General features: G+C 42.2%; 1 non-coding gene across 1 annotated transcript; it reads left to right on the top strand.

Moving 5' to 3' along the window:
* Positions 1-22,456: 22,456 nt before the first annotated feature.
* On the top strand, positions 22,457-22,531 carry Trnaw-cca. The gene has a single exon. It is a non-coding gene; the product is annotated as a tRNA-Trp (tRNA).
* The last annotated feature ends 4,345 nt before the right edge of the window (positions 22,532-26,876 follow it).

The following is a 26,876-nucleotide window of genomic DNA, read 5'->3' as shown; positions in this document are numbered from 1 at the left end:
CTTGCTCGCCAGATTTCGAGAGGGTGCATTTCTGGATGAGGTATCAAATATATTGCTTCCCCATACTTATACCTCCCGAGGAGATCGCGAATGTAAAATTAGAGAGATTCGAGCGCGTACGGAGGCTTTCAGACAGTCGTTCTTCCCGCGAACCATACGCGACTGGAACAGAAAAGGGAGGTAATGACCTTGGCACGTAAAGTGCCCTCCGCCACACACCGTTGGGTGGCTTGCGGCGTGTAGATGTAGATGAACCTGTTACTCAGATACGAAATAATGCTTCGCTGCGGATCCCTACGCTGGAAACCACGCTAATGAGAAGAACCATAACAGTGGCCCTGAAATAGTTAGAAGATTGATTGAAATGTCTAATTTGAAACAATCTGGAAGAAATGTTACCATGGATCGTAAGTTCACTACCGTTCCACTCGCATCTGATCTTTTGAAAAAGAAAATACCTACAGTTGGTACTGTTCGAAGTGACAAACGCGATGTTCCTACAGAACTCCGTCCTGTTTCTCTAAAAAAAGCTACACCGGGAACAATCCGATTTGCCTTTAGTGATGATGCTACTTTAGTCAGTTGCGTACCTAAGAAAGGAAAGGTTGTTACAGTATTGTCAACCCAAAATCATGATATGATTTGATGGAAGAGATGCCAGACATCATCCTAGTCTACAATTGTACAAAGTCAGGAGTGGATACATTCGATAAGTGTGTAAGAACGTACTGCTGCCGTCGAGCAACGCGTCAATGGCCAATGGCGGTATTTTTCAACTTGGTTGACATTGCAGCATACAATTCATACGTTGTATTTCAAGATACACACAAAGAATTGACAAAGAATTATCCTACAAAGAGTTCTCGAAAAAAGAAGTACCTGCTACTGAACTTTGTGACCTCAACATGAAAAGACGCGCTCAAAATGCCGTAGGCCTACACTCAAAATACACTACAGCGTTGTCAACTTGTGGGTATGAGTGTAATCAAAACCAAGGTGCTGTGAGCAGAGGAAACAACGTTACGGAGCCGCGACTGAAAGTAACACGTGCAGCTGTGCATAATCTGCCAAAGAAAGGACGCTGTTACTTATGCACCAAAAGCAAAGACCGTAAGTACATGAAGGCTTGCACTTCTTGCACGAAGCATATCTGCCCTGCACACAGCAAGAAAGAAGGAGTAGTTCGTATTGTAAAGTGTTCTGAATGTGAATCTTAGTAATCCTTGTAATTGTGAAATTAATGCAAATAAATATAAAAAACTATTTATTTTTTACTAAAAATGTCCCAGAAACCCTTTCCCCGTAATAATAATCAACATTTTAATCTTCTAATCTGCCAAAATTATGGAAATACATAAGTAATGTGATTTATCCTAGATATAGAATGTGTGATGGTTGTGGGGTCAGTTGCTGACCCCGCCATTGGCGTTGGCCAGTGCAACATACAGCATTGATATGCAACTGTTAATAATTTCGTCAATAAATTTATACACGGGATAATGATTTTAGTGAGCTCGGCTCACTAGCACGAATTAGATTTTTCGTGCACGTCTGGAAGTAGTTTTAGTGATTTTAGCGATTATTTTAAGCTTAATTTCGACATAGTCTGTTCCTGGGCCCTTTTGCTTCACTTTCGTAAATATGTAACAACACGCTCTCCCATAACACCTTGGGATTTCCACGTCGCTGAGCCAGTGTAACCGGCTGAGTGGGACCCGTGTCCCTTCACAGCTCGATGCAGTTGGCTGGCTACTCTGCCCAGAGCCAGTTCTGACTTACGCTTGCCACACACTTCACGGCGACTTGTCAGCCACACATCTCTCCACCAGTGTTTATCAAACCCGGCAGTCTTATGTCATGATATTTTTCAGGGCGCCATTGAATGAAGCGACTAACTGAAGGAAACAGCAAACAAAGACAGCTGCACGGTTGTGGGATAGTGGATTAGTGACTAAGTGCGGTGTTTTGTAAGGACACGTATGTGTATTGGTCCCAGAAGTCTAAGGACCTAGTGTTGAAAGGACTAGATTATAATCAAAGGTTCAATGAAACAGCGAGAATACGTGTGTTTTCGATGGCTATAGCTTTGATGGTGTGCAATGAGCGCTCCATTGAGTTATTCGTACTGTTACCGAGTAAACTCACCCAGTTTGTCAAGTGCTGACAGAAACTGGATATCAGTGTTGTCCAAGTTCTATTTCACTGAAATATTTCCTATCATTTTTCTACCTGTCTTTGCTAACACCTTCAAAGCCACCTACTGTTGTTACCATCAATACTCAGAAGACACGATGTAAGGGGATAGTTGGTTTAGATTAACACCTAGACGTATCTGCTTAACGTATCTAGAGTACTGGTTACGTTTAAACGCCACTCTACATTGCGGTTTCGGCTGCAATGAACTCTCATTATCGTTATTGAGCCTAATTTTAAAGAGAAACTGTGCGATGTACAGGAATTCATTAAAGATAGTAACAAATTAGAGTAACCACACAATTGATAAATAACATTCGGATTAATTATAGTCAGGATTATCGATCTGACTAGCCAGGAGGACAATACTAAGTAAAAATTTTAAAACGTAGAACAATTTCCCTCCAGAAGCGCAAAAATAACTAAACGAGCAATTCAGAAACAACACGGTTAACGGAGAATTTCAGATTGAATCTGTATCATTTCAAGAGCACAGAACATTAACAAAAAAGCACTCACATGCTAGGACTCACACAAGGACACACATATTTTCAACATGTCTTTAAGTATGAAACAATAAAAATAATCTGGACCTATGGTTGGTAATTAGAAAAGTGTCGTGATCTCTCACTTGGCAAAGGACTCCGGATCCTTGTTCTGTTTGTAGGACCAAGAGGGAGGTAACCATAAGAAAGACTGAATAACCAATGAAACTAAGATACTACGACTCGGATCGTGGAATCGCAGAAGAAGTTTGTCCGTGACAAAGAACGAATAAAATCTGAAAAATTAAATGCACTAGATATAGCGAGGGTCGGTGAAGTAAAGTGGAAAGAAGATAAGGATTTCTGATCAGACAAACGTAGGGTAACACCAAGAGAGCAGGAAGTGATAAAACGGGAGTAGAATTTTTAATGAAGGAGAAAGTAGGACAGAGATACGGTTGTTTTCATCAGAATCGAAATCAAACCAGTGCCACAAATAATAGATCAGGTATACATGCCAACGTTAGAATCAGAAAATAAAGAGACAGAGAAAATGTAGAAGGATATTGGACGGCTAATGCAGTATGTTAAGGAAGACAACAACTTAATAATCGTATGGGATAGGAACATATCAGTAGGGGAAACAACAGAAGACACTGAAATACAGGTTAGGTAATGGGAATGAGAGAAGAGAGTGACTTATAGAGTTCTGCAATAAATTTTAGTGAGTGGTCATACAACGTTCAAAAATCACAAGATGAGGAAGTAGGAAAATGCCTATAGACTCGGGATGATTCCAACTGGATTACAGCATGGTCAGACAGAGACTCCAAACTCAGGTACTGGGTTGTAAGGCTTACCCAGGAGCAGGTACAGACACAGACCACGATTTAGTAATGATAAGAGAAGAATGAAGTTTAAGAGAATCGTACGCAAGAATCAGTGTCCAAGAAAGTGTGATAATAAACTACCCAGGAATGTTGAGACGCCTTTGAAGTTCACTATATCTTTGGATACCGTTATAAGGGAGATGTCAGTAGGCACTTGAAGGGGAGTGGACATCTCTAAAAAGAGTAATTACAGATATTAGTAAAACCAACACAAGTACCAGAAAGAAAACCGCAGGGAAACCTTGGGTGACGTATGAAATACGTCAACTGATCGACGAAAAAAGGAAGTACGAAAATGCTTATGGAAAGACGGGAATACAGCAATAGGAACCATTCAGAAAAGAAATAAATAGGAAGTGCAGCAAGCCAAGGTGAAATGGCTGCAGGAAAAATGTGAAAAAATTGAAAAAGAAATGAGCATTGGAGCGAATGACTCAAAATGTAGAAAAGTTATAAGAACTTTGGGTGAAATTAAGAGAAAGGGCGGCAACACTATAATGGCAGTGGGAATTCCGCTGTTAAGTGCAGAGGAGAGAGTGGATAGGTGGAAAGGGTACACTTAAGACCTCCACGAGTTGATGTGCAAGAGATAGATCATTCAGTGTTGGTGTCACAGTGTAATAGAGCTTTTGAAGATTTGCATTCAAATAAATCAGAAGGGACAGATAGCACTCCTCCGGAATTTATGAAGAGACTGACGGACGCGTCAGCCAATCGACTATTCAAACAGGTGTACAGAATCATTGAGTCTGGAGACATACAATCAGACTTTAGGAATAATACCATCCACACAATACCGAAGATAGTAAGGCAGAAAAGCGTGAGATCTATCACAGCCTAACAGCTGATAAATTCAAGTTGCCGTGAGAACAATATAGAGAAGAATGGAATAGGTAGTTGAGGAATTGCTAGATGACGTTCAGTTTGGCATTTGCAAAGTTTAAGACACTAGAGGGGCAGTTCTGATGTTGCGATTAATAAGACTTTAGAAAAATCCAAGCACGTTTTTTGATCCAGAACAAGCGCTCGACAATATAAAATTATGCCATATATTCGATATTCTCAGAAAAAATGAGTAAGCTAAAGCGCAAGACTTGTAACACACAATATGTACAAGAAGCAAAAAACAATAAGAATGGAACACCAAGAACGAAGTGCTCGAATTAAAAATTATGTAAGACAGGGATTAAGAATTTCTTCCACCTTGGGAGTAAAATTACGCATGGTGAATGAAGCAAGTACGATATAAAAAAGAAAGGCAGCACAGCCAAAGTGGGAAGTCTTGGCGATGAGAGTGAGTTAATATTAAACAGCGGCCTTAATCTGAGGAAGATATTTCTGAGAACGTACGTTTGGAGCAAAGCATTGTGTAGTAGTAAGTCATAGACTATGGGACAACAGGATGTGATAAGAATTGAAGCGTGCAGAGGAGTGAGTGCGTAGGTGGAAAGGGTACACTGAAGGATATCCGAAATTAGGTGGACTGATAAGATAAGAAATAAAGAGATTCTCTATAGGTTGGGCAAAGAAAGCAACATATGAAACTTATCGAAAAGTACGACAATAACAAAAGACATGACAGTAAGTAATACATGTGTTAAGAAATCAGGAAGTATCCAGCATGGTACTAGAGGCAGCTGTAGAAGCTAAACGCTATAGACAGGTTTGAATACATTTTTCAAATAATTACAAGTGCTACTCGAAGACTTTATCGCAAGAGAAGAACTCGTGGCGAACCGCAGCAAACCATATGACTGGTGAGAAGAAAATACAAAACCATAAAATAAAATACAGTTTTTTAAAAATTAATACTACTTCTATGAACCAAATTTGATAGAGACATGTCTGATGTGTGTAATTCCTCAACAGTTTATTCATTCCATACCACATTAGATTAGGACAATAGCTAGTTCATAATTAAGGACAAAGTGGCAGGATTATAAATCAGAACAACGTGAAAGTTCCTGATGCCGATTTAGGCGTAAAATTTTAATACTTTGTTCAGTTTAAAGTTGAATCTAACGGAGAAAACCAGGGCCATACCCGATTATATCCCAATCAGCAGCAGAGCAATGACGCCCTTGACAGCGTGCCGAATTTTCAATCAGTACTCCCTGTGCGTTTGTAATGAACGAGTCCAGGCTTTTCAGTTGCTTTTCAGCTATTACGAACGTGATTGATATCGGCTCGGACATTGCAGCAGACCAGTGAGCCGAATTTGTGAGCTGACCGTGGTGCGTCGTTCAGCCCAGCAACACATGCTCGTCGTGTTCGAAGGTGGACAGGGATTTAGCGCTCATCTGCACCCAGTGGATTCCAACAATAATGCTATGATAGTCTGATTCAATTTTCTCCTTTTGAGAGTTCGAATTTACTTACTGAAAAACATTCAACAGCCTAGATCGCATAAAATATTTCTTTATTTAAGACAACCGGTTTCGGCAGACTTTGCGGTCATCTTCAGGCCTTAACAATCTTTTTGTTGTGAAACGTATTCATTTTATTATGAACCTCACGCCAAGTTGTCAAGTGGATAAAAGTCAGCGCACTGGAAAAGGTTGTCATAACTAAAATATTTAAAAATATAAAGCACCTTATGCAAAAGGCCATTCCCATACATATATAGCTCACTCCTTTCAAACACGTGAATTTTTAAAATTTTTATTAGAAAAGATGATTTTTTTTCTACTTTGCAATATTTAAACCTAATATTACGTTTATGTATTCTGTGCAGTCTGACATTCTCATTACTACATCAAATAGTTTCAAATTCTGGGTAACATTTATTTACCTTTTTTATTTACGATTCCCTTGTTGATAGCACGCTAACATCAGCACGCTAACAGCTCTTAAGGCTCTGATCGCCAACGATTGTACCCAGGGTTGTTAACGAACATGTTCGATGGTTCTCGATCCGAATCCTGGAGATAGAATATACGTCAGTAATATTTAGTCAGAAAGAATGAGAAAGGTGATCGCAATCCAACTATGCGCCTGAATCGTGGATTCAGTTCCAAACCTTCGCGCAATGTCTCAAGAAGTGAAGGAGTCAGGGAGAGAGTCGATGATCCATTCGTCATAGTGGGACTTCGAGATCGTCGGCCCCCTTGCTGGTACTCCACAAATGAAGGCTAAGTCACACCTTTACGTTTTACTCTCTGCCTTCTCTTATCGTCGTAGAACACATACATGACAGCCTATTGCTCCCACTTGGAGTCAACGTGTTCTATTATAACCCGACACGCACATTGCGTCATAAATAGTACCAACGTTTGGGTTACAAGAAGTCTTTCCAATAGGCGGCTGAACCTACCCATCAGAGTGGCTCATCTAACCACGCCCTCCTACTATTTTGTGCTTTTATCCTTTGATGTACAAATAAAATGAATATCAGAATAAAATTTATTGGTATAAAAAACAGACAAAATATGTTATTTGATACCAGCTGTAAGGTGACCTGATGGCAATTGAATGGACAAAGTCATCCTGGCACTGTTAGCGGGTTGAGGGGAGGGGTGGGGGGCATAATTGAGGTTGCGGTTGATGTAGGTCTCTTGTTTTTTACATCAGAATGTTTTGTGGTATGTGTAGCTGGTACACATAGCTGTTAATCATGTGAACACTTTATCTTGCTTATGTAGCACCAGCCCTTTTATAGATTTAGCGTCAGCAAACTGAACTTAGTATTTTAAATACTGTTTTTGTTTGTAACAGATCTGACGATGGCAGTAGCCGAAACCGGTAGTAGTGAAGTGTATAAGTTTGTGTGAGCGAGACTGACCTGTAACATAAAGTGTCAAAATATGATCGCTGACTCATTTTCAAACTTTATGTCTTCAATTGATAGGTCTTACGTGTATTAATAATGGTCGTGACAAGGAATCACTATGTTCTGTCGGTTAGCAGTTGCAGCACGCGAAGAATAACTTGGAATTACGTACGTGTAGATATAAGTTACAGGATCAAAGATTGTAGTAAATTAGCAGTTCGAGGCAGAGTTAAATTTGCACCACAGCCATCTGTTGGAGCCAGTGTGCTCGTTTCTGCGATTCTGGCGAGCGGAGTGTCACGGCAGCAGAGCAGATTGCAGTCTGCCGACCGGGACGGAATCGACCACGTCTGCTTAGAGCCAGCGTTGGACAGCCCTGGGCAGCGGCAGACCAGGTCTCTGGCATGACACAGTGGCAGGGCTTGTTGGTGTTCCTGACGTGGCTGACGGGTTGAGCAGTGGTGCCGCGCGGGATTAGCCGAGTGGTCTAAGGGCGCTGCAGTCATGAACTGTGCGGCTGGTCCCGGCGGAGGTTCGAGTCCTTCCTCGGGCATGGTTGTGTGTGTTTGTCCTTAGGATAATTTAGGTTAAGTAGAGTGTAAGCTTAGAGACTGATGACCTTAGGAGTTAAGTCGCATAGGATTTCACATACATTTGAACATTTTATTTTTATTTCTTTTTAACCAGTGGTGGCGGCCCTTTGGAGACGAAGGACGTGGTGGCAGTGGTCGTCATCGGTGTGAGGGGGCAGCTAGAATCGTCAAGCGAAAGCGAACTCTTCCAGAATGTTGGAGCGTGGAAACTGTCTGGGGACGTAGCAGTAATCCTGGCAGAGCAGCAAGGCAGTTGGGTGGGCCGATGGCCCAGGCTACTTGGATCTTTGTGTCAGTACACTATACCATTCTCGCTGGAGCAGCGGATTGTGTCCAGGGGACACGGCATAGCTGGGAGAGAGGAAGCACTTGCTGTGGTGAGTTAGAAGAGAGTGCGTTTGTGATGTCTAGTGCTATATTGCCAAGCAAACGTGTGAGTCAGAGCTGACATACTTGTCATGTAGAGATTACGATTGTCAATCACAGAGAGGCCACTCTTGGATCTGGAATTTGTAGAGGAGACCCCTAATTAGAAAAACTGTGCTTAGGATGAATTTTGTTTATTTTTACCTTCTTTCGTTTTTGTCTTACGTGGTACAGGTTGCACATATGATTAATGTCTTACTGTTGACTGTATGTGTCTATTTGTATTGACTGTCTAGTATTAACATAAGGTCTCCACTTTGGTTGGGTGAATTTTATGGTAGGGGAGTAGACTAAGACCCTAAGTGCGTATTCTTGGATTCTCTTGCTGTTATGTGTGTTGCCCCTTAATTGTTAAGTTTATCATCTTTGGTTATCGTCTTCGGTTAATGCGTTTTTATTTTGGAATATGTATTCATGATCCCTTCTGTTAAGCTCATTAATTCTGTTACAACTCGAACCAGGGCTTCGTTCCTTTGCAGTCTGGTGGTCGAGCAGAGAGCGGGAGTGTGTGATTCTTCTGAACGCTGGGCTGCTTATGAAAGATCATTCAGTTAAATATTATTTATTGGCGAGAGTTTTAAAGTGACTGTCTTCTTCCAGGTGCTGCGTAGCCACGTCAGTGGGGAATAAGGAAGTTTCTGAGCACAGGTCCTGCGTGCCTGTGTCCAGTGCTCTGCCCCGTCACAGGAGGATGTCGCGGCCTTGAGTCCCCGCAGCCTCGGGTGACTGTGGACATCCGTCAGAGCCTCAGCGCATTCGATTAGTGAGGCTACACTTAGGCTCTACCCCAGATACCTGTAAGTCCTTGTCGAGATGGTGTGAATACCCAATGGCAACACGAAGGACAGTCTGTGGTGGTCAAAGCATGCAGCCCGTAAGGTGGTACTTGTGCTCCGGAGCAGCGACGACACAGGCGCCCAGTACCTAATTTGAACAGTTTACAGAAGGTTCTTCACCCAAAGAAGATTGGCCTGGCCCCATCCTCCGTCAGTCACCATTGTGACGGGTGGTAATGCGGCTTGCAGATCAGATATCCTCTCTGCGTCCTGACTGCTGTGGGTTTGTAGCAGTGGACTCCAAGTTGCTGGCAGCTCATAGACGCTTATTGAACTCACCAGACCATAGTGGTCTTCAGTCGGTGTCCATAATGAAGATGGAACACCATTACTCAGGATGAGCTTATGGAGGACGGAGGGTTTATACCAGGAGACTACGTGACCCCCTTCAGGCCATGGCGCCCCGCGACCGTTGGTGACTGAATGTGCCATCATTTTCTGAGTCTGTCAGCGCTGCTGGCCGGAGTGGCCGAGCGGTTCTAGGCGCTATAGTCTGGAACCGCGCGATCGCTGCGGTCGCAGGTTCGAATCCTGACTGGGGCATGGATGTGAGTGATGTCCTTAGGTTAGTTAGGTATAAGTAGTTCTCAGTTCTAGGGGACTGATGACCTCAGATGTTAAGTCCCATAGTGCTCAGAGCCATTTGAACCATTTTTTCTGTCAGCGCTCTCGGCTGCTTGTGTGTTTATCATCAGGGTTTCAGACGTTTCCTGTATGCGAAGTTTGCATTCTGAAGGCTGTTCGTATGACACTCTGAAGTGAAATTACTTCGTTTAGCCTCGTTATTGTAGCACATTCTGTCTATTCCGCACTGTTGTGGAAGTGTTGAATCACTTGTTCTTAGCTTCCCTCTCACAGAGTGGGATGAAATGAGCCCACAACTTGTTTGTAGTTCGGACCGCCCATGTTGGCATTCAATTTAAAACCCTAGCATATCTGGCAGATGCGTCCCACTTAGCCGTCTCAGTTGATTGCTAACAACATTTTATTCCTGCACTTACTTGCTATCCTACTGTGCAACAATTCCAACATAGCGAGTATTTCATGGCGTACTATGTTATTGTAATTGGGCTCTTGCGTCATTTGATAAACTCAATGTTGTTTCCTTGTTTGTTATATTTCGTGTAGGCGCTCCGAATTATCTTGTCTAATAAATATGGTGTACATTTTGTTAAGCATACGCCCATACAATCCGCAGTCACTTCGCACACCTATCGTTTGCGGCAACACAAAAGAGAAACGGAGGAAATTACGTGTTGAGGTGATCCACTACAGAGTCGACAAGTGCGCTCATTCAACTACTGATTCGTAATAAGCTAGCTTAGATAGCGTTGGCTATGTACGGATTCGTTAAGTCGCACAGGGATTTAGCTCACCAGTAGGACCGCTGGGCTTTGGCGCACCCTACCCTGGGGTGTCGGTTCCCCTCGAGATAGGGATGTGTTTGCTGGAGGGGGTGGGGGGGGGACAAGGGGAGCAGCTGCGTGTGGCAGGCGGGCCGGCAGGTAGAGCCAGCTAGATTGCCGCTATACATCTTGCGCTCCGGGCGGCAGGGCGCTTATAATTTGTCGCTTGTATTTCACACCGCGGGCAGACTTCATTTCGCGGAGGCGTAGGGGGGCGCATCAAATAGAATTACGGGATCCGTGATATTGGACCCGTCGGAGGGACGTCAGAGTCAGGGCGCACTGCCTGCCATTCGTCTGGCTACTGCACCTTGACTCGCTTCGCACATCTGTGACAACCCAGGCACAAGGCGTTTCATACGGAGACAGCACAACGGAACTTGCACGTCGTATGTGACATACACAAAAACTGGATTCGTATCTGTGAAGTCATTGTTCGCGGTACAGAATGTTAACAATTAAACGTTCTCTAATTGAGAGGACCCCCATGAAAAACGAATGATGGTCGGACAGTGACACTTTTATAAGGAAATGCGGATGAGAAGTAACGAATAAACCTTCGAAAGTAACACTTTTAATCTGCACAAGAGAGGGTAACATTTGTTAAGGGGGGTAGGACGTCAAACGGACCAACTTGGAGCAGGAGAGGCATCACAGGACATTTCAATTTCCAGTGTCTATACTTTTACAAATAAATTCACCAAACTTTGTCAGCATCGCCAGAAAGGATTCAGGATTCACACCCACTGCAGTGGAAGTTCGAAAACATAACAAAATAATTTTTTTTACGTACGAAATTTCATCATTTTATCACTTACTAATGGCTCCATTTGTTGCTATAGGTACACTTTTCTTCATAAGTTAGAGAGATTCTTCGATGAATTTTGCACAGCATACATACCATACGACCAAGAGATGAATACACTAAGCAGATTCAGAAGGATGTAGGTTGCAGTAGGTACTGGGAGATGAAAAAGCTTGCACAGGATAGAGTAGCATGGAGAGCTGCATCAAACCAGTCTCAGGACTGAAGACCACAACAACAACATACCATACTCGCAGGTGTATGAAACTCTAGAATTTAATTTATGAAAAAACGAATGAACTATTATATTTTAGACTTCATGTTTAGAAAAAACACAAATTTTATAGTTAATTACCTCAATCTTTACCACAGTTTTTAATACATTTGAAAAGTTCTAGAGTTTAATACACCTTTTAGTATGGTTTGTATGCTGTGCATAATTCATCGAAGAATCTCTCTTACTTATGAAGACAAGTGTACCTACAGCAACAAATGCTGCCATTAGTAAGTGAAAAAAATGAAATTTCACATGTAAAAAAAATTATTTCATATGTTTTCGAACTTCCACTGCTAAGAGTATGAATTCTGAATCCTTCCTGGTGACGCTGACAAAGTTTTATGACTTTATTTGTAAAAGTATAGACAGTGGAAATTAAAATGTTCAGTAGTGCCTCTCCTGCTCCAAGTTGGCCCGTTTGACGTCCTACCCACCTTAATTGGGTACCAAGTTTATATTCCATGTTACAAACGCTGCTCGTTGTGACGATAATCTCCATCCACGACGACCTGGAACGGCACTAGAGATTGCTGTAGTACTGCCCGAAATATCTCGTGTGGGTTGTTGGCTACGTCCCTCGCTACGCTTACCTTCAACCACCAACCTATATTAGTGTCCCGTTTATAAACCGAGCCCTTCAGGTAACCCCACGCCAATAATTTACACGGGTTCAAATCTGGTGATCTCAGTGGCCACGCAGTTTGGACGGATCGACCAGTGATTCCGTTTTGTACAAATTTTTTACGGCGAAGCGAGTGACATTAGCAGCGTGAGATGGAGCTCCATCGTCCATCACAAGTGGGTCCAAAGCGCCTCTCTCCCACAGAGCAGGGATCAAAAATGGTTCAAATGACTCTGAGCACTATGGGACTTAACTTTTGAGGTCATCAGACCCCTAGAACTTAGAACTACTCAAACCTAACTAACCTAAGGACATCACATACATCCATCCCGAGGTAGGATTCGAACCTGCGACCGTAGCGGTCGCGCGTTTCCAGACTGTAGCGCCTAGAACCGCTCAGCCACCCCGGCCGGCAGAGCAGGGATCACATGTTGGCGAAGCGGGTCACAGACGTGTGCCGCTCACACTGCATGACCATTGTCCTTGGAGTCCGAGTGGAGTCTGAGTTACTCCTACGTCACCGTGCCAGTACCAGAACGAATCGGCAGGTCGTGACCGTAACAATACTAATAATGGAAACCCTGCATCTCACAGTCTGCACACTATTCCTGTAAAGTACTCATACGATACATAATTTTCAGTCTGTACTAGCTCAAATAGCGGAAGTTTAATTATAGCCACCCTTCACAACCGCTCTGAACTCAATTTAAATTGCCTCGCATTGTATTATATCACTATGGGCAATAGGCAAATTCCTCGGTGTTTATCGGCCAGCGTCAATACCCCTCCCCCTCCCCAATCTCGTCGGTGTTCGTCAACCACTGACTGACAATTGTCAGTTTTTCGAGAGTTAAACGGACAGGTCGGTTACGTCTGACAGCTCCGATTGAAGCGGAATTTCCGCTGAGGTGACAAAAGTCATCTTGTCACGGTCCGTGCGGCCCCTCCAGTCGGATGTTAGACTCCTCCTTTGGGCATGGTTGTATGTGTTGTCCATAGCGTAAGTTAGTTTAAGTTAGATTAAGTAGTGTGTAGGGTTGAGGACCGATGCCGTGGAAATGCCGTGTGGGTAGGGCCTCCCGTCGGGTAGACCGTTCTGGGACCGATGACCTCAGCTTGGTCCCATAAAACCTTACCACAAATTTAATTAACGAAAGTCATGGAACAGCCATATGCACATGGCGGTAGCATCGGATACACAAGGTATAAAAAGGTAGTGCACTGGTGGAGCTGTCATTTTCATTAAGGTGATTCATGTGAAAAAGTTTCCAGCGTGATTATGGCCGCACGAAGGAATTAACAGACTGAATGGTAGTTTGAGCTAGACGCATGGCCATTCCATTTCGCAAATCGTTAATGAATTCAGTATTCCGAGAACCACAGTGTCAAGAATGTGCCGAGAACAGTATATTTCAGGCATTACCTCTCACTATGGACAACGCAGTGGCCGACGGCCTTCACTTAACGATCGACAGTAGCGGCGTATGGTTAGAGTTGTCAGTGCTAATACAGAAGCAACACTGCGTGAATTAACCGCAGAAATCAATGAGTGACATACGCCAACGTATCCGTTAAGACAGCGTGGAGAAATTAGGCATTAATGAACTATGGGAGCATACGACCTATGCGAGTGCTTTTGCTAACAGCACATCGCCTGTAGCGCCTCTCTTGGGCTCTTGATCGTGTCCGTTGGACCCTACACGAATGGAAAACCATGGATGAGTCACGGTTTCAGTTGGTAAGAGTTGATGGTAGGGCAGACCCCACGAATCTAAAGCACTGTGTAAGGTAATAGTGGTTTCATAATGGTGGCGGCTGTGTTTACATGGAATGGAGTGAGTCTCCCAGGTCGAACTGAGCCAGTCATTGCCTGGAAACGGTTTTGTTTGGATACTTCGAGACACTTTGCAGCCATCTGCAGACTTCATGTTCCCAAGCAACAATGGAGTCCTTATAGATGACACTGAGGAATGTCACCAGGCAACAACTGTTTGTGATTGGTTTGAAGAACATCCTGGACATTTCTAGCGAATGATTAGCCACCAAGATCACCCAACATTAATCCCATCGAAAATTTTTGGCACTTAATGGAGAGATTAGTTCGAGCACACTATCCAACACCGACAACACTTTTGCACTTATGGACGGCTATAGAGGCAACATAGGTGAATATTTATCCAGGGACTTGCAACGGCTTGTTGAGTCCATACCCCGTCAAGCTACTACACTACACAGGGCAAAAGGCCATCCGACATAATCTTAGACAGTATCCCATTACTTTTGTCACTCGAGGTAAATCAGTTCGGTAGGTTCAGCACACAAAATGTTACTCACCTCCTGGTAAGTTTAGGGCACTGCAGATAATGTAGAACTGGTTCCAAACGATCATGCGATCCTCCACCACTCAAGATATGACAGTAAAATGCTATGTATGTGACAGTCACCTGTATGAAATCGACATTGAAAGTCAGGTCGATATGGAAACGCGACAGAATGCCAGATGGGAGATATCGTATTTGGTCGTACACATGAGCACACCGAAAATCAAGTTGCACCATTTGTTGTGCCATTGTGGACTCTCCACCGTCCCACAAGGAACGCTATACGACTCACAAACGTGTAACACTTTGTAAAAAGAGCGATGCTAACCGACAGGGACTGGCGACAGTAATTACTGCTGGCAATGAATGCGGATCCATCTCAAATAGTTTCCGAGCGAACAGTGCAAGGGAAACGCAATCCAGTGGCCATTTGGAGTGGATAAACAAGCAAAAGGCCATTTCTCAGACCGAAAATAAAACAGCTCGCCTTCAGTGGGCCAAACAACGCAGAAACCGGAGAGTACTTTAGTGGAGGCATTTAACGTGTTCTAATGAGTCGTGATTTTGGTGCTTTTCAAATGATGAATGCATTGACGAGCCAGCCATGGGTTCTTCGATATAATGATGGCAGTATTTTTCGTACCATGTACTTATTCATGCTACCGTGAACATGTGTCAGGTGATTATTTCAATATTGCCCATGAGCAAGAGTTGCCTTTTCATCTACAGCTTCCTGATGAGTGTACTGTGGATATTCCATCTTTCAAGATGAGTTCAACCGTGTTGACGCGGCGGTCGACATTCGTTGCTGATTTGATACATTGTGGCACCTTATCGCACTTCGAGATACCAGCTAACTTTCTGGAACTACAGAGTGTCCATAAAGTATCTTTACAACTTAGTATTTTAATAGCTTTAAAACTACATTAGATGCTAAGAAATGGTTTTCAACGTGTGATAAGGTAACTCGTAAAGTTTCTTTTATCTTCCAGGTGACGCAATTCTGACGCAAAGTTGAACTTGAAAACCTAATATAATGTGGACGCCACAGGAAAAAGCTTAGTGTGTGGCTGCCATCATCCATTGACCGCAAACAACAAGACTTCTTCCTGTTGAGTTTTGTAAAGTATCTGGTGCACCGAACGAAGATTAGAGACCTACAGGACCTGAAGGCACGCAACCATTTAAACATGTCACCTTGGAGATCTTGTGTCGTACATGGAGGGAAATGGAATTCAGACTAGTCGTTATCCGTGCCACCAAGAATGCACACATTGATGTGTATGAACAAGGAAACGAAACCCTACGAGTTATCTTATCACATGTTGCAAACCGTTTGTTAGCATCTATTATAGCTTAAAAGGTATTAAAGTCTTAAATTGTGAAGATAATTTGTGGACACACTGTACTTGAAGCAGCGGATGAAGCGTAACTGTCAGCATTGCCCCCATTCAGGTAGCTCTAGGGGATCTAACTATCAGTGAGTGGTTTCATCTGGATAACGCATACCGAAAATAACTTATGTACTCACTTCCACCCCAGACTGAGGCATAAGACTCTAACAACCCTACCACAACAAAGGTCAGCATTTAATAACGATTGTGGTGTTGCTCACGCTGCTAAATACTGTATTTTCGGGCAACATCAGTCATATTATGTGGCAGGTGTCATTAGAGCACAGTTAATAGTCATTTCATGTAGTAATGAAAAAACTAGGCACTCATGTTTTTGTGTTTCCCACGCTGGTCTCGTCGTAAAATCATGGCTCAATAGTTGAAAATCTAGGTGGTTATGACTCCAAGCTCGGATGCGAAGAGGCCTAGGTTTTATTCTGCTATATTCAAAAGTTTTGTAGATGCGCTTCTCAGACTATTCTTGGAGATTACACTTTTACTGGACAATGGTGATGTGAAAAAATTATCAGCGCTCCGAATTTAAGTTACATTTCCTTTTAATTGCAATATCACGTGACACACAAACATCACTTCACAATACAAAACATACTTGAAAACATCTTCATCACAGTCACTGTTACAGTTCACATTTTATAAGCTGACTAAGTTATGCGTCTTTCCAACATGACGTCGAACACTTGACCGTCTCAAGGTCCAACTCTCTAACAAGTTAACAACTAACTAATAATCGCTTACGCGCCCAAAAATCAGAGTTACAAGTACGTCAAAGATCATAGTGACAAAAGAAAGAATACACATAAGAATAATATCATTGCAATATAAACATATCGATGTATCAAAAGTGAAATCAAATGTGAATGTTGTCTCAGAAATATATTAAGTATTTAACAGAAATACAGTAGAATATTACTGGTATCGAGAGGTTCAGGTGAGGTACCATAATGGTTACGTAATTCAAGTACCATTACAAGACCTCTACAGCTTACGGACAACACCTCAACATCCGTACATACCTGGTCATGATCCGTCAGCTTTTAGAATATAATGTTCAGCTTTCCCGTCTTACTGTTCGGTGTTCCTGGAGTGTCTCTCTATGCCCACCGCGAAATATGTCCATAGAATTCAGTTTCAGTTAATTCTAACCACAGATGATCTGTAGACAACTACTGTCGTTAATGTTACAGACGAATTCTCAAGCAAGGTCTGCGAAAATTCATCACACGCTATAAACAATTCATTTTGTATAAACAAGAACGTATGTGACCTATATAGGCCAGTACGTTGTTGTCAAGTGCATTCTTCCGAAATCGCATCTGATAACTATTGGCTCGATGTCGAACTAGAATAGGTGAATTTAGTAAATCACAGACGTCCTGTTACGTTTCTGAAAGACCTTATTAGACAGAATGAGAATGTTACAGATACAAGAACAACATAATTTTCGTGAAGGCCGCAACTATTATAACAATTTCAGATGAGACGATACCACCAGATAAGATTATTCTATGAGCTTCGATACACTCTGGCACTTTATCGCACTTCGAGATACCTACTAAGCTTCAGAGTGTCCATAAATTATCTTTACAACTTAGTATTTTGATGGCTTTAAAACCAAACTAGATGCTAAGAAATGTTTTTCAACGTATGACCAGGTAATTCGTAAAGTTTCTTTTAGCTTCCAAGTGACGCAGTGATACGTGTTCGAAAGAAAGAAATACTTCTGTGGTCCAAACTGAAATTTTGCCCACGTTTATAGGATCCACACCATATAAGACAAATTGTTGATACAGGACTCAAACAGGAAATATAGGGCGCTAGGTTAGAAGCTTGTTTGAGAAGCTTGACAGTGCCCCTAAAGCAGAGTTATTAAACACGGTTTTCCGAAACTACTTCACTAAAGAAGATGAAGTAAATATTCTTGAATTCCAATCAAGAACAACTGCCAAGATGAGAAACATTGAAGCAGGTATCCTCGGTGTAACAAAGTAGCTTAAATCACTAAATAAAGGCAAGGCCTCCGGTCCAGACTGTATACCAGTCAGGTTCACAAAATGGTTCAAATGGCTGTGAGCAGTATGGAACTTAACTTCTAAGGTCATCAGTCCCCGAGAACTTAAAACTACTTAAACCTAACTAACCTAAGGACATCACACACAGCCATGCCCGAGGCAGGATTCGAACCTGCGACTGTAGCGATCTCGCGGTTCCAGACTGTAGCGCCTAGAACCGCTCGGCCACCCAGGCCGGCCCCAGTCAGGTTCCTCTCAGAGTATGCTGATAAAATAGCTCCATATTTGGCAATTATATACAACCACTCGCTCACAGAAAGATCCGTACCTAAAGACTGGAAAATTGGTCAAGTCACACCAATAACCAAAAAGGGAAGTAGGAGTGATTCGCTGAATTACAGGCCTATATCACTAACGTCGATTTGCAGTAGGGTTTTGGAACATATACTGTATTCTAACATTATGAAGTACCTCGAAGAAAACAATTTATTGACACATAGTCAGCACGAATTCAGAAAATATCGTTCTTGCGAAACGCAACTAGCTCCTTATACTCCTGAAGTAATAAGTGCTATCGACAGGGGATGTCAAATTGATTCCATATTTTTAGATTTCCAGAAGGCTTTCGACACCGCTCCTCATAAGCGCCTTCTAACCAAACTGCGTGCCTACAGAGTATCGCTTCAGTTGTGGGACTGAATTCGTGATTTCCTGTCAGAAAGGTCACAATTCGTAGTAACAGACGGAAGTCATCGAGTAAAACAGAAGTAATATCCGGCGTTCCCCAAGGATGTGTTACAGGCTCCCTGTTGTTCCTGATCTGTATCAACGAGATAGGAGACAATCTGAGTAGCCGTCTTAGATTGTTTGAAGATGATTCTGTCATTTACCGTCATGTAAAATCATCAGATGATCAAAACGACTTGCAAATGATTTATACAAGATATCTGTATGGTGTGAAAAGTGGCAATTGACCCTGAATAAAAAAAAGTGTGAAGTTATTCACATGAGTATTAAATAAATCGGCTAAATTTTGATTACGCGATAAGTCACACAAATCTGAAGGCTCTAAATTCAGCTAAATACTTAGGGATTACAATTACAAATAACCTAAATTCTAAGGATCACATAGATAATATTGTGGGTAGAGCAAACCAAAGACTGCGATTCATTGGCAGAACACTTAGAAGGTGCAACAGGTCTACTAAAGAGACTGCTTACACCACGCTTGTCCGCCCTATTCTGGAGTGTTGCTGTGCGGTGTGGGATCCGCATCAGGTAGGACTGATGGATGACATCGAAAACGTAAAATGAAGGGCAGCTCGTTTTGTATTATCGCGAAATATGGGAGATAGTGTCACAGACATGATACGTGAACTGGAGTGGCGATCATTAAAAGAAAGGCGTTTTTCGTTGCGAAGGGATCTTCTCATGAAATTTCAGTCACAAGTTTTCTCCTCCGAGTGCAAAAACATTCTGTTGGTAACCACCTACATAGGGAGAATTGATCATCACGATAAGAGAAATCAATGCTCGCACAGAAAAATTCAAGTGCTCGTTTTTCCCGCGTGCCGTTCGAGAGCGCAACGGTAGAGAGACAGTCGACGGTGGTTCATTGAACCCTCCACCAGGCACTTTATTGTGAATAGCAGACTAATCACGTAGATGTAGATGTAGATGTGAGTGACAGAAATACTGGAAAATCTGAACATCGTAAAAATATGAATTCTATGACCATTCTGAAGCCCCTGCATATCGGCCCCTCTGAGAACATAAAGAAGAAACTATAATAATAGTCTCTTGTACTATTTGTCAACAATGCTACACACTTTCAGCGCATCTGAAGAACGGCGTCGTGAAACCACCAAAAATGGTAGTAAACGACATTTATTTCCAGCAAACTGTTTTCAGTCCTGTAACCATCTTCCAGCCACTAATTAACTCTACGTCAGTTTCAAGGACTATTCCTCAGTATCAGCTACATAATTGATCTTACTTGCAGGATCTGCAACACGCACTGATACTGAAAACAATTATGCAGTTCACACCAAGCAGACGTCTTTGAACTTTATTTAGTATTAATGCATAGCTTGAAGATGGCAACTAGACTAAAACTAGTTTCCTGGAGATAAATATTTATTACGTCACCTCCTGGTGGTACCGTCCAGGCGTCATTTTAATGACATCCAACACAAGGTACCAGACTCCCTACTCTCCAACTGAGAATGGAATGGGAAGTTACTGGACAACAGGTATATTTTGTATTCTTACCTTGAAATATAGCAGTTCTTAGGAGCTTTTCGTTCTGACATATTGTGACAAATGGTAAATTTCACTTTCCTCTATGAGATGTACAATTAGCGTGTACGGAGACTACAAGTAGGAACTTCAGACTGATGCCTCTACGGAATAAGACGTAAGCTCGTCTGAACTCAAGAGACCACTCAGGGCAGAGTAGGGGGCGGTAGATGGCTGACGTGGGAGTGAAAGGCGCAGGGCGCGCCACGGAAGACCGCTGAGTGGGGCCTGGCGCGCCGCCGGTGGGCGCCGGCGTAAACAGAAACACACGCAGCAAGGAAGGCGGCGATGCGCACCAGGGAGAAACCGAGGGGCTGAAACAGGGACAGAGAGATTGGGAGGCAGGGAAGGTGTCAAAGCGAGAGAGAGAGAGAGAGAGACAAAGGGATACAGTGTAAGATGCTTTCTAGGTTCTGAAAACTGATTATCTGTAAAAGTAATGTGGATGTTCCCCAAATTCTAAGGTGTGCCTTCTAAAAATGGCTCTGAGCACTATGGGACTCAACTGCTGTGGTCGTAAGTCCCCTAGAACTTAGAACTACTTAAACCTAACTAACCTAAGGACATCACATACATCCATGCCCGAGGCAGGATTCGAACCTGCGACCGTAGCGGTCGTGCGGTTCCAGACTGTAGCGCCTTTAACCGCTCGGCCACTCCGGCCGGCAAGGTGTGCCTTCTCATACACAATGTTTAGACCCAATAATTGAACTAGTAATTAGGAGGAGGGGTCGTGAAAGACAGAGCACAAGCTCGCATTAGGGAAGGATAGAGTAGAAACGCGGCTGTGCCCTTTGAAATGAACCAGCCAAGCGTTTGCCTTAAGCGTTTAGGAAAATCACGAAAACGTGAATCAGGATGGTCGGATGCGGGTTCGAACCGGCTTCCTCCAGAATACGAGTTAATAATGCGATATGACTGTATACTGGTTTCGGATTACTATTCAGACAGGGAATACTTGCTTAATGATTTTCAATGAAAATGGCGCAAATAAATTGATTCTACGTACGTCTGAGCAATCGAACAAATATCTCGCCATACATGAAATCTCTGTAAGGCAACGTGGCTTATAGCGACGAGCAGTGCGATGGGTATTTGAACCCACTCTGTTATAACAGTTTACATATACACGACATCATATAATGATGTTTTATGTATAATGAAGCACTACCATTTTGTCAGTTGCGTCCTGTCCAACACTTACCTTCTCTGCTGAAAGAATGTGCATTGATTCGCGACGTATAATATTCACAGTGACTGATTCTAGTTTTAATAATAATTGCAGTGATTAATTCACAGAAAATATACCAATTGACGTAGGCAAGTGGTACGTTTCGCACTGACTGAACACATGCGTACTGCTGATTGCGAATAGGATAACACTGGTCTAAACAGGAAACGAATTGACAAAGAAAAATTGATTTGAAAGAACATTTGAATATCAATCCATATAATTGCCCCCAAAGGTACTAAGTCCACGGTACAACGTGTGACATTAACGCTCAGAAAACTATTGGCACAGTTTATCGCCATAAGTGTTCTTACATTTATCCCACTGTGAGGCAAGACGGTCATTGCCTTCTTGGAAAATTTTTTGCAGTTGCCAACGGAACCGTAACTGTACCCAGGCGTGCGAATGTCTTTCCTTAGGTCTCCAATAAATAGAAACCGAAACTTCCTGACAGATTAAAACTGTGTGCCGGACCGAGACTCGAGACCATTGCCTTTCACAGGCAAATGCTCAACCAACTGAGCTACCCAAGCACGAATCACGCATCGTCCTCACAGCTTTACTTCCGCCAGTACCTCGTCTCCTACCTTACAAACTACACAGAAGCTCTCCTGCAAACCTTGCAGGACTCGCATTTCTGAAAGAAAGAATATTGCGGAGACATGGCCTAGCCACAGCCTGGGGGATGTTTCCAGAATGAGATTTTTACTCTGCAGCAGAGTGTGCGCTGATATGAAACTTCCTGGCAGATTAAAACTGTGTGCCGGACGGAGACTCGAACTCGGGACCTTTGCTTTTCCCAGGAGAGCTTCTGTAAAGTTTGGAAGGTAGGAGACGAGGTACTGGCGGAAGTAAAGCTGCGAGGACAGAGCGTGAGTCGTGCTTGGGTAGCTCAGTTGGTAGAGCACTTGCCCGCCAAAGGCAAAGGTCCCGAGTTCGATTCTCGGTCCAGCACACAGTTTTAATCTGCCAGGAAGTTTCATATCAGCGCACTCTCCGCTGCAGAGTGAAAATCTCATTCTGGAATATTGAAACCGCGTGGGGAGAGGTCGGGACTGTATGGCGGATATGTAAGTGCTACCCAGCAGAACTTCTGTAGCGAAGTCAAACAACTTGGCTACAGTATTAAAGTATTAAATTTGTCAGTTTATGATGCTGTGTGGTATTTTGATGCAAGGAGCCAGAATTAGTGGATGCGAAAAAGATGATGTAAGGCCTCGATGGGCCTGTATGAGCCTGGGACCAGAGGCGTATACCGAAGCCAGAAAAAGCAATATCTAAGCTATTACAAAGTACCAAGAAGCACAAAATACGACTTAAAACAAATAGAGAAGATGAACAAAACTATTCATATGACCCTGGTGCGTGCTAATTCTGGTCAGTTAGAACTTTTGTTAAACGTTCAAAAGCTTGTTTTTCAAAACTAGGTTTTTCAGCAGCAAGGTACATTTTCCTCAGCAACGAGGTTCAGCAGCAGCATCAAAATTTCGGAAGTAATTCAAGAAACATTGCTCTTAGTGTGAAATAATATTATCAATGTAGTTGGAACACATGATGGAAAAAGAAAAACTGTGTCATAAAAGTTCAAAGTTGCAATTAGTAAATATTTTCTTCAAATCGTATTCTTCCATTTCTGTAACTGTGGAAACACGTCATCAGTATTAGATATAATTTTCCTAATTTTTATGGCATCGATGAAAGGTTTGTACAAACAAAATCATTTTTAATGAATTCTTAAAAATTTTGCTGCTGCTGCTGCTTCTTTTGTTCCTTGTACTATGGGTTCCACAGACCGATAGAACCGGTTCAGTCAAATAACACGTTAGTCCAGTTACTAATCCAACAAATAATCTCCTTATTATAAACAAATTACTAAGTAACTCAAAAATATTATTTAAAATATTTACATGGAAATTTCTAGTCCCTGAGTACGTAGTGGTCCCTGAGTGGTAGATTCAGTGCAAAGGAAGGATCCAATAACTATTTTGGATTAAGCAACAACAGTCACTTTCGGGGTATACCTTTTCTGCTCTGCCATGATATGTGAGTTTTTCGACGCCCAGATCGAGACGCTATGCCTCTTTGCTTTACTGGAGATGTAAAAACACTGTTTGACAGAAAAACAAACATAATTAAAGCAGTCATTGTCTGCATCGATTCATTCCAGCATGTTTCTCCGAAACTTAGCACGTCTGGGCTTCTCATCTGGACTTTGCACTCTCTCGTGCATAGTCGCAGTTGTGATAGCATTACTCAAATTACGCTACCTGTAATAAGAGGGAGAAAAGGGAAGTCAGATGCTATCGGAGCGCATTTAAAAGACTGTATTAAAACAATATACGTCGTATTAATGGTGACAATAATAAAGTAAGAATAAGAAATTCCCAATGGCTGAAATTCAAGCGATACGGAAAACAAAGAAGCAGTGAGGTCAGTAACTTGAACAAGAAAGCTGCACTACACTATAAATGTACAGCAACAAGTGAACTAAGGTACTCAACCATTCCACACAGATGGAACACTCATAAAAATCAGAGTAAGTTCTACAAAGCAGAGGAGCATTTCACTTGGGGACTCGAATACTGGGCACACTGTGACAGTGGCCGAAACTTTGGTTTCACAGGTAATTGTTTTTAACAATATACCAGAGTATCGTACCCAGAAAACTTTCATGTAACTGACTCTGGCCGAGAAAGCCTACGCTGCTGTAAATGAAATATAGTTAATTGTTTTATATTCTACAAAAAACGATTGTCGTTGTACTGTGAGCTTTACTCATATGATCAGGCATATGATCAGACCATCTGTGATGTTATAATTTACTGAGACATTACTGCAAAACACATATACTACAGACGTCATTTTGCTGTAGTAAATTAACACTCCTATCCAATATATGGTCACTCATCATATTTAAAATGTGTAAATACAGCGCATGTCTTCAGTAGTTTAGCCGAATTGTCATCCGTGTTTAAAGAGATGACGAAACACCGAAACCCAGAATCCTAAGACGGGTATGCAACCCATTCCTCCTGAATAGCACACATACAACGACAGTGTGACATACCCTCACCCCAGAAACACTGGGGGAACTTGGTGGGAACTCATAACTATAGCGTACAGCCTGATAGTCAAGGACGTCAGCGTAACAACATTTTGAAACCAAGTACTCATGATGAGATTTTCTTCCTTCACTACGATTCCAACCGAGTATTTTATGCGAAATTGCCACAGCACTAGCGTTAGCCGTGTTTGCTGGGCATCTATGGCTACACCAAACGGTGTGACGCTGAAGAAATACGAAAAGTAGTAACATGGATCCATTCGATTTATTATGAGTAAAATTCTATCGCCAAACTGTAACACATCTGATCAGATGACCGCACGTAATATCGAGCGGCCTCAATTTGGGTAAAGAGTGGGAAAATATACAAAGAGATCTGGGACGTACACAGAGCAGGAGCCCGTACAAGTACTACTAAGGGTGGTAACTGATAAGTAGCCAGTACAAAAGCATTGTAAAGCGGCCTACGGATCAGAATCATTTAGAAAAACGATATCTTTTTCGAGAAACGCCGCCGTATTATCAGATCCATGTAGACAACCGGTATATCTTAGAAAAAAAAACAATGGCTCTGAGCACTATGCGACTACACATCCATGCCCGAGGCAGGATTCGAACCTGCGACCGTAGCGGTCGCTCGGTTCCAGACTGTAGCGCCTAGAACAGGTACATCTGATACACTGGTAGTCTACACCTTCATATGTTTTCTAATATGTACTCAGCAAGGCAGTGAACGGTGGACGGAACTTCAAATAATTTTAGTTACACTACGTTCGCGGTTGGAGGAGCGATAGAAAAATGATTTTCAGTCACGTCCTAATGTGTCTCACTCTATTCTCATGTTACAAGTGTGGTTATAAGATAACGGCGACAGAATTATTGGTCTACCTCCAACACATTTCCTCTAAATTTATGGAACAGAGCTTTTAGAGAAAGATGCCTCCTTTATTCCAACAGCTTCCATTTAAGTTAGCTATTCATCTTTCTTGCTCTTTCTTTTGGGCTATTCCGATATTTAATTGTCCTAGCAGCACCTTTACGGATTATTTTTGCCAAATTTCACTACATTTATAGACACTTTAAGACATCTAAGCACTCTGTATACTAAGCGAAATATATTGTCCAGGTCGCTATGGATTTTCCCTAGCGTCATCCGGTGATGATACTTTCCTCTAACCCAATGCGTCATCAATAGACAGCTTGAGAATTTTCGGTTTTATTACGCCTCTGTGGCGCAAATCCATTAACTCTTTCATTGGTATTGAACATTGGTCAGCTAGTATAAGATACTTGATTCTATACATCAATAATTTTCCAGCCAATTTAAATGAACCTGCAGTATCGAACGTCAGAAGACTGTTACACAACTTGTTCTAGTTTTAAGAACGTGTTTATAGTTAGCTTCCTATTTTTTTACTTCAGGGTTTCCATCACTCAACTGAACCCGTATTTTATTTTGTACGTTTGGAACAAAGAATTCTCACAGCTGGAGGAGAAATAGGTTCGAATAGATTCCGAATTACAGCTGTTCGTCTCTCTGGACGGTTGTATTTGTTGAAGCAACAGGACATATTTCATTTCAACACGTTGGTATTTCTTCTATTACAGGTTATCGTACTTCCCGTGTACTCCATGAAAGCAAGTAAGAACACGAGAACTTAGCTGCTAAGTAATGATGACTAAATTTCACCGCACACTCAGAGCAAATGCTGTGAAGTCTTCTGCCACTGTCGGTCCATCACATCCTGAAATGCTGCTACCGTATTTCTCAGAAACCTGTTCCTTCTGACTTACTCGAGGGTATCATGCAAACATATTGCCAAGTTGGAAAGCAATATAAATTAAAGATAACGAGAAACAGACGCTTATAGCTTACATCGTCTTTTTCTTACAAGCACAAGGTGCTGTAGCTCCTAAGATACAACGTCTACGTAAGTTCAGATGCGTAATCAGACAGGATTATTCCCAGGAATTTCGCGAGCATTATTTAACGGTGGTGAAAACTGTGGTGCTGATGTCGCTATTAGTCTACTATTCAGTTAAAACTTAGCATATAATTTTAATTTGAAGAGTGTGTCACTGTAGATGCATAATAGTTACTTATGACAGTAGTTTGTCTCTAAGCTATGTCGCTGTTTTGTATGAGACAGGAAACATTATATAATTTCGTGAAGTTCACATCACATGTTTTTACAGTGCATTTTTACGCTGTGTGTGATATGATACCAAAGCAACT

This window comes from Schistocerca piceifrons, chromosome 1 (genome assembly GCF_021461385.2).
Source record: "Schistocerca piceifrons isolate TAMUIC-IGC-003096 chromosome 1, iqSchPice1.1, whole genome shotgun sequence".
Lineage (NCBI taxonomy): Eukaryota > Metazoa > Arthropoda > Insecta > Orthoptera > Acrididae > Schistocerca > Schistocerca piceifrons.
This window is presented reverse-complemented; position numbering and strand designations above follow the sequence as displayed.